This window comes from Lepidochelys kempii, chromosome 14 (assembly GCF_965140265.1).
Source record: "Lepidochelys kempii isolate rLepKem1 chromosome 14, rLepKem1.hap2, whole genome shotgun sequence".
NCBI classification, from domain to species: Eukaryota; Metazoa; Chordata; order Testudines; family Cheloniidae; genus Lepidochelys; species Lepidochelys kempii.
The window spans coordinates 29,841,044-29,854,440 of record NC_133269.1 but is presented as its reverse complement, the minus strand read 5'-3'; the positions used below and the strand labels follow the sequence as shown (position 1 = coordinate 29,854,440).

Here is a 13,397-nt window from a genome sequence, read left to right as displayed (position 1 = left end):
AGATTAAATACAAGTACCATAAAAGTTGCCTTAGCAACCACCTCTGAAGAGAGACCACCTCACGGAGACTCAGTGTAGCCAACTGCTCCAAAGAGATACACTGAACCTCTCTCCATGCCTGACTGGTGCTCCCACTTGCCTATCACACCTCCCTGGTCTCTTACTGGTGTGCAAGGGAACATCCCACCTCCCCGTATTGCACTTAAGCCATCCAAGTCAGCGCAACTTCCTCCCACAAAGGGTGTTTAAATGTGCATCCCCTGGTTGCTGATTGGCTAATTCAAAGAACAACTGGTGCTGTGATTGGAAGCCAGACCAGGAGCTCCCCTCCTTGCTAGGCTGTGCCACTGGGGTGAGAGTCCTGGATCCCTTGCCATATCCTCAGAAACATCCCAGCCCCTGTGCAGGGGGTGGAAGTAGGTTGTATGTACCAGCCCCTATACCCACTGCCAACAGCCACCGCTCTCTCCACTCTGCCTTCAGAGCTGGGGGACCGGAGAGCGGTGGCTGCTTTGACCTTTGTGCTAGGAGGGGTGGCTATGGGGGTCTCAGGCAAACTGTGGGGTGGCTACATCCCCTAGTGCTGCCCTTGTGTATGTTGTTTCAGTGTGCTGTCCAGCTCTGCGCAGATAGCTGGTTCAGCAGACATTGACAGCACTAAGTGTTGAAGGCTGTAACGTGGTTGACTTTGTAATGCTGCTCCGGCTGCCTGGTGCTTCTGCCCCTGGTTATTATTAACAGCAGATCAGGCAGGCTGCTCATTCAGCAGCCTTCAGTGTTACTCATCAAAAAGACCCCATCCCGGTTCAGTGACAAAGGCAATGGGCCAGGTTTGTTGCCCCCTACACACAGTCCCAGCGCCCTGGCTCCATGGTTACAGGCACACCGACACACGAGTGCCTAGCAGCCAGGAACGGCTCAGTCAGTGGCAGGACTTTCCACTGCCCCCTCAGCTGAACAGGGAATTAAGGCAAAGTACCCCGACATTTATAGACTGAAACAAACAAAAAATCCCCATCAATTGTTTTTGGTAAACCCTTATCGTGTACTAGATTGGGTTCTATCTATACTACCTAGAGTATATGTATGTAAATCCCTAGTGCCTAGTACATTAGCATCAACTTTGATGAGTTCATGTACTGGGCAGTGAACTTGTGAGCTTGTATTTGCTTTGATACATGGCCTGACTTTGGTTTACACCTCTGGCTCAGGACTCAGATCTCACACCAGGCCAGTGCCCCAGGCTCTCTCTCTCTATTACACCCCCACCCAGAGGCGCTGACTTTCTACCACCCCCTGCCCTGCCCCCATTCTACCCCTTCTGCAAGGCCCCACCCTGCCCTGCCTCTTCCCATCCTCTCTCTAACATGCCACACCTCTTCCTATCCCCATTTCACCCCCTCCCCTGAGCGCACCCTGCTTTCACTCCGCCCCCTCCACCCAGTGCCTCCTGCATGCAGCGGAACAGCTGGTCGCGGTGGGTGGGAGGCACTGGGGGGGAAAGGGGGAGGTGCTGATCAGTGGAGTCACTTACAGGTGCTGGGGAGAGGGGGAGGAGCTGATCGGGAGCGGGGGACTGCAAGTAGGAGCTGAGTATTCACCATTTTTTTCCTATGGGTTCTTTAGCCCTGAAGCACCCACAGAATCAGTGCCTATGCCCCCAGCTGTGGGAATTACTCAGGGTAGCAGTTCTCCTCCCAAACTGAGGGAATCTTACATTATTCAGTAATTAGAGACAGAAGAAATCCGTGACTGTTGAGGAGAGTTTATAGCAGTATTTGATAATTAAGAGAAAATGAGGACAAACCTGAGAAGATTTATACAAATTGGCTACGCAGGCAGGGGGAAAGCGAAATCTGAAAGGTTTCATATCAAGTGGGTATTTAAAGGAAAAACACAATCTTTATGCAGAGATAATATTAGTAACCCATCTACAGAGAGAAAGGGATCAGCCCCTGAGGGGGATGCAGTAAAATTCAGTAAGTGAAGAAAGCGGGAAATCTGTGCAGCAATATTTGATGATTGGAAAGTAAAGCAGAAAGATTAGAGGGTAGAATATCTGCAAATTAAATAATTATATGGTAGAGCAGGAAAACTGAGGGGATTTATAACAACTTTACCCTCAAAACATTACAGTAAAAGCATGTTCTTAAGGGTGCAAAGTTGAGAACGCTCAGTTAGGCATTGACAGAATGAAGGATGTCTAGGCCCTGTTAATTCAGCCTCCTTGTGTCTGTGCCTTGCTATATAATCTTTAGTGACACAGGATCACACACTGCAGCACTCATTAACACAAGACCTGCCTCTTTCAGAGTAAGTCGAAGCTGGGGTGGGGGGAACAACAACAAAAACTCAGCCTCAAACCAAAACAAATACCACTGCAGCCAGTCTCAGACCCTGGGAGCTGCTGACTCAGGGTCCTGCAGGGGCTCAGGCTTCAGGGCTAAAACTAGCAGTGTAGAGGCTGGGGCTGGAGCCTGAGGTTTGAGATCCTGAGGATCTCCCTTACCAGGATTTGAAGCCCAGGCTACAGCCCAAAATCAAACATCGACATTGCTATTTTAGCCTCAAAGCCAAGTCAAATGACAGTCCAAATTCAGTCATTTTGCTGAAGGAATTGGCGGCTGTGATTGCAGAGCCATTGGCCATTATCTTTGAAAACTCGTGGCGAACCGGGGAAGTCCCGGATGACTGGAAAAAGGCTAATGTAGTGCCAATCTTTAAAAAAGGGAAGAAGGAGGATCCTGGGAACTACAGGCCAGTCAGCCTCACCTCAGTTCCTGGAAAAATCATGGAGCAGGTCCTCAAAGAATCAATCCTGAAGCACTTGCATGAGAGGAAAGTGATCAGGAACAGCCAGCATGGATTCACCAAGGGAAGGTCATGCCTGAATAATCTAATTGCCTTTTATGATGAGATTACTGGTTCTGTGGATGAAGGGAAAGCAGTGGATGTATTGTTTCTTGACTTTAGCAAAGCTTTTGACACGGTCTCCCACAGTATTCTTGTCAGCAAGTTAAAGAAGTATGGGCTGGATGAATGCACTATAAGGTGGATAGAAAGCTGGCTAGATTGTCGGGCTCAACGGGTAGTGATCAATGGCTCCATGTCTAGTTGGCAGCCGGTATCAAGTGGAGTGCCCCAAGGGTCGGTCCTGGGGCCGGTTTTGTTCAATATCTTCATAAATGATCTGGAGGATGGTGTGGATTGCACTCTCAGCAAATTTGCGGATGATACTAAACTGGGAGGAGTGGTAGATACGCTGGAGGGGAGGGATAGGATACAGAAGGACCTAGACAAATTGGAGGATTGGGCCAAAAGAAATCTGATGAGGTTCAATAAGGATAAGTGCAGGGTCCTGCACTTAGGATGGAAGAACCCAATGCACAGCTACAGACTAGGGACCGAATGGCTAGGCAGCAGTTCTGCGGAAAAGGACCTAGGGGTGACAGTGGACGAGAAGCTGGATATGAGTCAGCAGTGTGCCCTTGTTGCCAAGAAGGCCAATGGCATTTTGGGATGTATAAGTAGGGGCATAGCGAGCAGATTGAGGGATGTGATCGTTCCCCTCTATTCGACATTGGTGAGGCCTCATCTGGAGTACTGTGTCCAGTTTTGGGCCCCACACTACAAGAAGGATGTGGATAAATTGGAGAGAGTCCAGCGAAGGGCAACAAAAATGATTAGGGGTCTGGAACACATGACTTATGAGGAGAGGCTGAGGGAGCTGGGATTGTTTAGCCTGCAGAAGAGAAGAACGAGGGGGGATTTGATAGCTGCTTTCAACTACCTGAAAGGGGGTTCCAAAGAGGATGGCTCTAGACTGTTCTTAATGGTAGCAGATGACAGAACGAGGAGTAATGGTCTAAAGTTGCAGTGGGGGAGGTTTAGATTGGATATTAGGAAAAACTTTTTCACTAAGAGGGTGGTGAAACACTGGAATGCGTTACCTAGGGAGGTGGTAGAATCTCCTTCCTTAGAGGTTTTTAAGGTCAGGCTTGACAAAGCCCTGGCTGGGATGATTTAACTGGGAATTGGTCCTGCTTCGAGCAGGGGGTTGGACTAGATGACCTTCTGGGGTCCCTTCCAACCCTGATATTCTATGATTCTATGATTCATTTGTAAATGGAAAGGGTTTTTTTAGGCGGATGGGGTGGGGTGGGTGTCTTTCTTTCTCTTTCTTTCAGTATAATTATGCTAAAACTTTTGTAAGTAATACAACTAAGGTCTGGTCTACATTATGAGGTTAGGTTGAATTTAGCAGCGTTAGGTCGATTTTATAAGCAATGCGGCTACACAACCAACCCCGCTCCGCCGACCTAAAGGGCTCTTAAAATCGACTGCTGTACTCCTCCCCAACGAGGGGATTAGTGCTAAAATCAACCTTCCTGGGTCGAATTTGGGGTAGTGCAGACACAGCGCTGTGCAATTCGATGGTATTGGCCTCTGGGAGCTATCCCAGAGTGCTCCAATGTAACTGCACTGGACAGCGCTTTCAACTCCCATGCACTAGCCAGGTTCACAAGAAAAGCCCCGGGAACTTTTGAATTTGATATCCTGTTCAGTCAGCGTGGCGAGCTCAGCAGCACAGGTGACTATGCAGTCCCAGAATCGCAAACGAGCTCCAGCACGGAGCGAACAGGAGACACTGGATCTGATTGCTGTGCAGGGAGAAGAATCTGTGCAGGCAGAACTACGAACCAGCAGAAGAAATGCTGAGAGATATGCCAAAATCGCAGAGGGCATGGTGGAGAGAGGCTACACCAGGGACACACAGCACTGCTGCATGAAAGTTAAGGAGCTCAGGCAAGCCTACCAAAAGACAAAGGAGGCAAACAGTTGCTCTGGATCAGAGCCCCATACATGCCGCTTCTACGATCAGCTGCATGCCACAGGCGCCAACTTTCCCAGCGCTGGTGGGTGCTTGCACCCCCACCCCCCCGGCCTTGCCCCAACTCCACCCCTGCCCCCACCCCTGCCCTGCCCCCTTCCAACCCCTTCCCCAAAGTCCCCGCCCTAACTCCGCTCCCTCCATGCCCCTATTGGACCCCTCCCCAAATTCCTGCCTCCTCCCCTGAGTGTGCCATGTTCCTCCTCCTCCACCCTCCCTCCCTCCCAGCACTTGCCGCCACGAAACAGCTGTTTCATGGTGCAAGTGCTGGGAGCCAGGGGGAGAAGCAGGACATGGTGGCGCACTCAGGGGAGGAGGCAGAGGTGGAGCGGAGGCAGAGGTGAGCTGGGGCAGGGGGGCAGGACGGGGAGCTGCCGGTGGGTGGAGAGCACCTACCAATTTTTCCCCGTGGGTGCTCCAGCCCTGGAGCACCCACGGAGTCAGCACCTTTGCTGCATGCCATTCTAGGGGGGGACCCTACCACTACCCCACCATTGTCCGAGGACACCTGCAAGGGGGGAGTCTCACGCAACACGGAGGAGGATTTTGTGGATGAGGAAGAGGAGGAGGAGAATGTGCAGCAGGCAAGTGGAGAATCTGTTCTCCCCGGCAGCCAAGACCTTTCCATCACCCTGGAGCCAATACCCCCCAAGGCAGGTTCCTGGACCCTGAAGGCAGAGAAGGCACCTTGGTGAGTGGACATTTGTAACTACACAACAGGGGTTAAAAGCAATTGTGTTTAACGTTTGATTTGCCCTGAAGAATTTGGATGCATTCACGGCCAGCACAGCAATGGGAAAAATCTATTAACGTATCTGGGGATGGAGCCGGAATCCTCCATGAAGCTCTCCTGGAGGTACTCTGAAAGCCTTTGCAGAAGGTTTCTGGGGAGGGCTGCCTTATTTTGTCCTCTACGGTAGGACACTTTACCTTGCCAAGCCAGTAGCAAGTAGTCTGGAATCACTGTAGCACAAAGCATGGCAGCAAATGGTCCTGGGTTTTGGTTGCATTCATGCAACATTCAGTCTTTATCTTTCTGTGTCAGCCTCAGGAGAGAGATATCATTCATGGTCACCTGGTTGAAATAGGGGAATTTTTGTAAGGGAACAGTAAAAGGACCCCGTTCATGCTGGGCTGTTTGCGCTTGGCTAAAAGCGATCATCCTGGAGAATAGCCATGTGGTGGTGGGAGGGGTGTGCTGCACATCCACCCCAAAACCACAGCCCCTCCTTTTAAACGGTAAACTCAACCGGCATTGCTTGCTATGGGAAAGGAGGGCGCTGCAGTTTGAAACCATTCCCACATGTTACGAAGGCAGAAGAAGCCAATCCCACATACCTTTTGGCTTACCATGGCTGCCTGGAAACTGAACTCTGTTTCCCAGTCATGTGTGATGTATCACCACACCAGCAGGCGCTCAATATAAAAGGCAAAATGCGACCTTGTACCTAAAACACATGTGCTGTTTGCTGTGAATCGCTCGATTCACTGTGAAAGAGTCTCCCTTTTGTTCTCAGAAATGTATCTTCTTAAATTTTACTCTCCCTTTTTATCCCTCCTGTAGGTGCAAATGTTTCTATGTTCCCCGTATCAACTCCGTCCCTGAGGTTATTGCAGATTAGAAGGCAAAAAAACCTGCACTTGCGATGACATGTTTTCTGAGCTCATGCAGTCCTCCCACACTGATAGGGCACAGCTAAATGCATGGAGGCATTCGGTGGCAGAGGCCAAGAAAGCATACAGTGAGTGTGATCAGAACACACAGGAGGAGATCCTGAGGCTAATGGGAGAACAAATGGACATGATCAGGCATCTGGTGGAGCTGCAGGAAAAGCAACTAGAGCACAGACCCCCGCTGCATCCATTGTATAACTGCCTGCCCTCCTCCCCAAGTTCCACAGAAGTTACTCTTTAGAAAGCAATTTTATACAGTTGATTGTGTATTTCCCCACTAAGCACAGTAGGTCGGTGGAGAGCGTCCTCAATACCATGGCTAGCATTGACTCATGGAGTGATGTACTGTGCCCATTGGAATTCTGGGTTAAGTTCCCAATGCCTGATGGGGCAAAAACATTGTCGCAGGTGGTTTTGGGTACATGTTATCAGTCTTCCCTCCCTCCTTCCTTCCCTCCCTCCCCGAAAGCAATGGCAAACAATCCCCAAAGCCAAGGCCTGACCCTGCCCATGCTGCACCCTCTTCTCCAATCCAGCAGCAGCTCAGCTCCCAGCCGGTGACCCGGGGCTGGGGCTGGTGCTGAGGCTGGCTAGCAACCCAGCTCTGGGGTCAGTGGGCCGACCGGTGCTGCAGTCAGCAGGTGACCTGGCACTGGGACTGGGCCAGCCAGTGACTCGGTCAGTACTGGGGCCGGCACTGGGGCTAGCCAGCAATCTGATGCTGAGGCCAGTGGGCAGCCCAGTGCTGGGGCCAGTGCTGGGGCCGGCGGGCAGGCAGGCACTGAGGCTGGCCGGCAGGTGAGCTGGCTTTGAGGCTGGCCGGTGGCCTAGGGCCGTTCATCTGGGACTCCTTCAGCCGTGGGGGGGAGGGCTCGGGGCTCCGGTGTCCGGTGGAGGCTAGTGGGAATTTTGGGGAGGCTCGGGGCTGGGGGTTGCATTGGGAGGGTTGGGGGCTCTAGCGGGTGTAGGGGGGCTCAGGTGCAAGGGGTTGGGCTGTGTGGCTAGTCTCCCCAAAGGGGGGGCTCACACATCACCCACTGGGGGGGCTGAACTGAGGGGGGCTGGGTGGGGACAGAACTGATGAGGGACTGAGGGACGGGATTAATTGCTGAGCGGAGGTGGGCAGATATGCGGCTGAGAGCTCCTGTAACAAGTGCCAGGATCACCCTACCCAGTACACAGGAGAGTGAGTGACACCGGTGACAGGCAGGGGGAGTTCAAACACCACAAGACTGGCCTACAAACACACCATAATCTTTTATTAAAATATCATAATTTGGGGGCCAATCTCATGATTTTTTGGGATTGGGCTCAGGATTTTTGCTCTCCCAAAGTTGGCAATACTGCATTGATGGGCAAAGGTAGAGGCCGCAGAGTGTGACAGACATGCCCTGTATCCATCACAACTTTCTGCCCCTGGACGAGGAGACAGCGAAAGGCAGAGAGGAAGGGAAATAGAAGAGGCAGCAAATTGTGCTGGGAATGTCCCCATCCATCAGAATTTACCAGCTCTGGACCGAAGGATGGAGGAAGGCAGAGGTGGGAAAACTATGATAGACGAACCCCATCCATCACAGTCTGTTACCCCTAGACCAGAAAGTGGGGAAAGGTGAGAGGTACCAAACTGTGGTGGGAATGCCTCCATCCATCACAATTTACTGCCCTGGGACTGTAGGATCGGGAAAGGCAGAGGCAGCAAATTGTGACAGGGCAGCAAAGGAGAGGATACGCAGATGTTAATAACTGCTACCGGTGGCAGATTGTGCAGGCAAGTTACACTGGTAGGGTAAGGAGCAGCAGGTAGCCCTGTGGGGGAAGGGGGGAGAACTGAAGTTTTTCCCCCTACAGCCCAGTGGTGGGTTAATTTGACCTGGTGGCATAGCACTGACAACTACATGACCTGAACGAGGGGAGCAGACCTTGCAGCTCAGCCCTGAGCTAGCAGACAGTGAACATGCTGTGGAGAAAAGACACCACATCTTACAAATTGCTCCCTGGATCAATCTCTTACCAGAGTGAATCCCACCACAGTCAGTGTCACCGGGAAACATGTCCCCCGCAGCTTCTGTGGACGAGGACCTGTCACCCCCATGTCTCGGTTAATACTGGGAACTCTCGGGAAAACCCCCAAGTGAAGTCTCTACAGACGTGCAATCTGGATGTCCCCTTTCTGTCCTCCCATTGACAGGCTGCCCTCTATGCCTGATGCCTCCTTAATGCTGAGAGGAGCTGCCTGCTCCTAGGGAATGTGGATCCTCTCCAAGGATCTGGGGCAGGGCGGCTGCTGTGAAATCCTTTTTATTTACTTGATTAATTTTCATAAAGAAAGAAACAATAAACACACAAAAAGAAATAACTGAGAGTTTGACTGTTACCGAAACCACACGTCTCACAGAATAGCCAGTAACCTTATCCACTCACACAACTTTACGACTTTGCAAAGCTGCCAAACCAGAGTACGCAAACTCAGACACTATCACACAGACAGAACATGCTCTCTGTGTGTGTGTGTGACGATACAATAAATAATAACAGTAACAGACAGACACACAGAGGTCAGACCGGTTTACTCGGTCTCGCTAGGACCCCGGAGGCGCCGAGAGGAGCAATTCCCGGGATCACGCAGCCTGGCAGCAGGAAGCGAATTGCAGTCGCTGCAGTGACTCTGTTACGGTGCAACCCACCTTCCTTGCAGGACCCCGGGGCCTGGGTTGCTGGGCTGGCTGCGAGCCCCTGCACTGGGTAGAGGAAAGCTGGCTGCCAGCTCCCATGGTTTGCAGTGAGTGGGAGGGATTGTGGGTGGGACAGAGACAGGTGGGGAACCAGAGGGGGCTGGGAGCTGGAAGGGGGCTGAGGAGGGACAGTGGCCTCTGAGAGCCAGAGGGCACTGAGGGGGGGGGGACAGGGATGCAGGGCGCAGGATGGGGCCATGGGGATGTGGGGCCCCCGAAGGGAGGCTGAGGGAATACACAGGAATCGAGGGGCAGGGGGAGAATTCTGGAGCTCAGGGGAACAGAGCTGGACTCTGCAGAGAAGGACCTAGGGGTGACAGTGGACGAGAAGCTGGATATGAGTCAGCAGTGTGCCCTTGTTGCCAAGAAGGCCAATGGCATTTTGGGATGTATAAGTAGGGGCATAGCGAGCAGATCGAGGGACGTGATCGTCCCCCTCTATTCGACATTGGTGAGGCCTCATCTGGAGTCCTGTGTCCAGTTTTGGGCCCCACACTACAAGAAGAATGTGGATAAATTGGAAAGAGTCCAGCGAAGGGCAACAAAAATGATTAGGGGTCTGGAACACATGACTTATGAGGAGAGGCTGAAGGAACTGGGATTGTTTAGTCTGCAGAAGAGAAGAATGAGGGGGGATTTGATAGCTGCTTTCAACTACCTGAGAGGTAGTTCCAGAGAGGATGGTTCTAGACTATTCTCAGTGGTGGAAGAGGACAGGACAAGGAGTAATGGTCTCAAGTTGCAGTGGGGGAGGTTTAGATTGGATATTAGGAAAAACTTTTTCACTAGGAGGGTGGTGAAACACTGGAATGCGTTGCCTAGGGAGGTGGTGGAATCTCCTTCCTTAGAAGTTTTTAAGGTCAGGCTTGACAAAGCCCTGGCTGGGATGATTTAATTGGGGATGGGTCCTGCTTTTGAGCAGGGGGTTGGACTAGATGACCTCCTGAGGTCCCTTCCAACCCTGATATTCTATGATTCTATGACTAGAGGGAAATGGGAGTGGGGGGATTAAGGGGGGGCTGTGGGGAGGCTGGAGGGAGACAGGCTGGGGAAGGGAGAGCCAGAAGGTCGGGGGAAGGGAGCAGGGTGGTGAGAGATACAGTGGCAGCTCCCCCAGCCCATGCTACTGTTCTCTGTTGTTGACCTTTTCCTGTATCCCCTAAGCAATCTGCTTGTAGATGTCGACTTTTTGACTGTTGGATCAGAGCTGTACCTGCACAGCCTTTCTTCCCACAGGACCAGGAGATCCAATATCTCCTGTCTGCTCCAGAAAGGAGCAGGTTTGAGTGTATAGCCAGCAAGGTCATGTGGGCAATTGCACACAACAATGGAGAGCTGCTAGGTGCACTCGCCCAGCTAGACAATCAGGAAAAGACATTTCAAAAATTCATGGTTTCAGAGTAGCAGCCGTGTTAGTCTGTATTCGCAAAAAGAAAAGGAGGACTTGTGGCACCTTAGAGACTAACCAATTTATTTGAGCATAAGCTTTCATGAGCTACAGCTCACTTCATCGGATGCATACTGTGGAAAGTGTAGAAGATCTTTTTATATACACGCAAAGCATGAAAAAATACCTCCTCCCACCCCACTCTCCTGCTGGTAATAGCTTATCTAAAGTGATCACTCTCCTTACAATGTGTATGATGATCAAGTTGGGCCATCTCCAGCACAAATCCAGGTTTTCTCATCCCCCCCCCACACACACAAACGGAGATCGGCTGCGGAAGGGAGAGCCAGAAGGTCGGGGGAAGGGAGCGGGGTGGTGAGAGATACGGGTTGGGGGGGGTGAGAAATGGCCCAGCTTGATCATCATACACATTGTAAGGAGAGTGATCACTTTAGATAAGCTATTACCAGCAGGAGAGTGGGGTGGGAGGGGGTATTTTTTCATGCTTTGTGTGTATATAAAAAGATCTTCTACCCTTTCCACAGTATGCATCCGATGAAGTGAGCTGTAGCTCACGAAAGCTTATCCTCAAATAAATTGGTTAGTCTCTAAGGTGCCACAAGTACTCCTTTTCTTTTTTCAAAAATTCATGTGGGTCTTTAGAGGGGGGTGGGCTTCTGGTCCCTGTGACCCCTGGGAAATGGTGTTCACAATTGTGACCAGAGCGGTCAGTGTCATGCATTGAGTCAGTTGGAGCATAGGCGCTGACTCTGTGGGTGCTCGGGGCTGGAACACCCATGGAGAAAAATTAGTGGGTGCTAATTACTTGGCTAATGGGCTAATTAGCTGGCGTCCCTGCTAATCAACTCCTCCCCTCCCAGCGCCTCCCTCCTGCTGTGAACAGCTGTTTTGCGGGAGGGACTGGGAGGGAGAGGAGTAGGGATGGGGTGTGCTCTGGGGAGGGAAGAGGCGGGGCAGGGGCTTGGGGAAAGGGGTGGCTTGGGGGCAGAGCAGGGATGAGAAGAGACCAATGGTTCCTCTAATTTTTGACAGGCCGTGTGTGCAAAAAAAGAGCTAGAATGCAGGGATGATTTGCTCAGCAGTGAAGGAAGCTTTGGTGAAAGTGAAGATCGGGACCTTCTTATCAGCACTGTAAAATGTTACCTTCCCCTGTTCATAGTCCAGAGAGACCCAGAACTTCCTGGGCCTTGCAGTCAAGGGCAGGGAAGGTCACAAAGGAGGTGAGAGCCCAATATTGACCCTGACATTGTTGCACAGCCCAGATCCCCCCCCTTCCAGTTTAAAGGTGAATTCCCCCCCCTCTTTCTCCTCACAGACTTGCTGGCAGCCCCAGGGGTCCACCAACATTCACAACCCTGATTGCCACCTCCCGGGGATGTGTCCCTGAAATGAACTCCTCATAGCCCAGCAGGTAGGGAACAGGATCAGATATCTCAGGACTGTCAGGCAGATTGTGCCCTGCATGTTCCCATCTCACACTTTTGTGATTTGCAGAAATGATGAGGTGGAGATTTGCTGTGTCTGGATCCAGAGTCACATTCACTGGGGAGACAGAAAATCAGAGCATTAGAGGCAGAGCTCAGCTCTGGGGAGGCAGGGACCATTTCTCACACTCCCCAGCAGCACCATTCTGGCTGGGATAGCCCCTGATTTTCTACCTCTATGTCCCAGGCAGCAGCCTCTCTGCTGAGACTGACTGGGAATTTAATTGCAGGTCCCTCCTCCTGGGCAGAAGGGGTGCTGTTGTAGCTGGGCTGGATCAAGACCTGACAGGGTATGGACATTAGTGAAAAATAAGCAGAGAGGATCTGCTATTCCATAGACTTTCAATCTGGGGATTCACTAACATATGCCCACCCTTTCCTTCACGTGTTGGTAAATGGCAAGGGGGTCTTGGCTAGCACTTCTTTGCTGTGTGTGAATTTTTGCACAAATGCCGAAAATCCTGTCACAGCCAGCATTGCTATGAGGCAAAACTAAGGGGTATACTTCCAGCAAAGTTAATCTGTTTCTGCCACAGGACTGATGCCAGCTCAGTCTGAATAAGGGATGCTAATGACAGGAAAGAGTGCAATGTTCACTGTACTTCAGCACGATCATTAATAGGGTAAATCTGTGTTTCTATGTTATTATTTAGCAAAATAAAATAAAGGAACTTATATTGTGTGTGTATTCAGTGTATTAGCAAGTTAACACTACAAATGTCCCTGAAATTAAATAGAAAATGTTGGTCTGTGTGCCTAGCACAATGGATGTCCCATTTTTGGTTGATCCTTAAACACTACCATAATAAACATAATTCATATCTAAAGTTTCCTAAACAAAAGTTCTGCCTCATATTATATGCAAAGCTCCAGGAGTCTGGTGGAGGATGGCCACAGGAATAAGGATTTTGGACCTTAACTGCATTTCCTTGCATTATACTGTTTAACTGTTTGATAAAACTACATCATCCTATATCTCTATAAGCAATGGACAAATATTCACAACATTCCCAATTTATTTACCATGAACTTAATAGCAGTGTCACTCCTTAGACAGAAAATATTCCATTCCTCATCAGTGTTCCTCTAGCCAATGGTTTGCAACCAGGCGTACACATACCCCTGGGGGTACACAGAGGTCTTCTGGGGGAACATCAACTCATCTAGATATTTGCCTAGTTTTACAACAGGCTGCATAAAAAGAACTA

General features: G+C 50.7%; 1 pseudogene; it reads right to left on the bottom strand.

The window, feature by feature from the left end:
* Nucleotides 1-13,397, bottom strand: part of LOC140898205 (uncharacterized) — a 195,417-nt pseudogene that overhangs the window by 137,861 nt on the left and 44,159 nt on the right.